Source organism: Corvus brachyrhynchos, unplaced genomic scaffold, assembly GCF_000691975.1.
Source record: "Corvus brachyrhynchos isolate BGI_N302 unplaced genomic scaffold, ASM69197v1 scaffold150, whole genome shotgun sequence".
NCBI lineage: Eukaryota > Metazoa > Chordata > Aves > Passeriformes > Corvidae > Corvus > Corvus brachyrhynchos.
Genome location: NW_008236162.1, coordinates 2,349,179 through 2,350,865, shown reverse-complemented (window position 1 = coordinate 2,350,865; position 1,687 = coordinate 2,349,179).

Sequence of the window (1,687 nt, the reverse complement as noted above, 5' to 3'; positions counted from 1 at the left end):
CAGCGCGGGTCCGGCCATATTTAGCAGCGCTGGCGTGCCAGGGAGGGGTCACCCGGGCACAGCTGGGGGCTCCGAGGGCGAGGGAGTCCCGCAGAGCGAGCCGGGAGCATCCCCGGAGCCGCGATTTTGTCCCCGAGTGCGCTTTTGCAGCTGCCATTAATTGCCCCCGACGCTGATTGCGGCGATTTTGCACTTCCAACTCTTTGTGCCGCTGATTAATGGCCCTGGTGATTAATGGCACGGGCGGAGCGGCCTCGCGGCCCCTGGAAAAGCCGGGCTGTGGGCGCGGGGGTGAGCTGGACACGCGGAGGCGTCCGAGGGGACAGCGGGTGACACCGGCCGGGACTGGCGTGGGAGGCTGGGCCGGACAGGAATCCCTGGCAGGGCTTCCCAGGGCAGGTTAATCAGAGTCTGGAGCGATGGTTGATAGCGGAGCCTCAACCAGGAGTTTTTTCCCTGCTCGTTTTCCGCTCGCCGCAGCCTCCGGTGAGGAAAACGAGGTCTGGGGAGGGATTTGGGCAGCCATGGGAACTCCTGCGGGAACGCTGCTCCCAAAAATGGGGCCGGTGCTGATCCCTCCTGGCTCCCCGAGGCGCACGGGGGGGGAGGAGGAGTCGCGGGCCCCACAGAAACCCCCTCACTGCCCTGGCCGAGGAGGTGCCCAGGACTCGGCACTGCTGGAAGGGGCTGCCAGGGAACCGGGGGGTGGTGGCAGAGGGGGACAGCAGGAAACCAAGCCCAAACTCCCCGGGAGAGAGGGACGCACAGCAGGGATGCACAGCAGGGATGCAGCGGTGCCACCAGTGGGATCGAGGGATGGGGGCACATCCCTGCCTGTCGGGGGGGCGGGAATCAGCACTGGGGGTCCCACACACCCCCGGGCCCTCTTCGGGGTCTCGTGGGAAAGACCCCTGAGCCAGGAGGAGAAGCCCAGGCAGTGTCCGGCCCCTTCGGAGATGTCACAACGCTCAGGCGGCCCAGCAAGGACGGGAATGCCCCGTGCCAGGACCTGTCCCCACGCTTGGTCCCCTCCCTGGAGCTGCAGATCTGTCCGTGAGCCCTGAGTGTCGCCGGGGTGCGCGGTGACAGCCCCGCGCTGCTCCCGCCGCGGCCGTGGCCGCTCTCCAGCGCTGCTTTCCCAGGCGAGCTTAATCCCCGGCTTTCCAGGAGCTGCGCGGGCACCCGCGGGCGCTGCGGGGCCTCCGGGCAGCGCTGACCTCCCGCCCGCGCCTTCACCCGGCTGCAGAGCCCGGCACGGAGCGAGGGCAGCACGGCCAGACCCGTCCGCATCCCAGGAAAGGCCAAACCCCTTCCAGAGGCGCCGGGATGTTGCCGCATCCAGGTGCGGTTGGCATTTCCCGCACGGGTCCCCGGTGCCCACGCCGGGCGCAGCCCCTGCGCTTGTTCATCCCCCGCCACCCACCCGCGCCTGCCCGCGCAGCTCCAGCGGCAAAAAATTCCTGCAGGAGCAGGAAAAAGAAAATCCCCTTTTCCGGGATGGCTCCGAGCTGATGACAACAAACCAAAGGCATCCGCTCCTTCCCTTCCCGTCCTTCCCGGGCCCTTCGGGGCTCTGTAACCCGAGGCAGCCCGCACCGAGGTGCTGAACAGGCAGAATTTTCTCGCTGCCGTGTGAAAAGAAGTTTTCCAGACTTCAGAGGGAACCGAAAAGCCAGAGCTGAGCCCC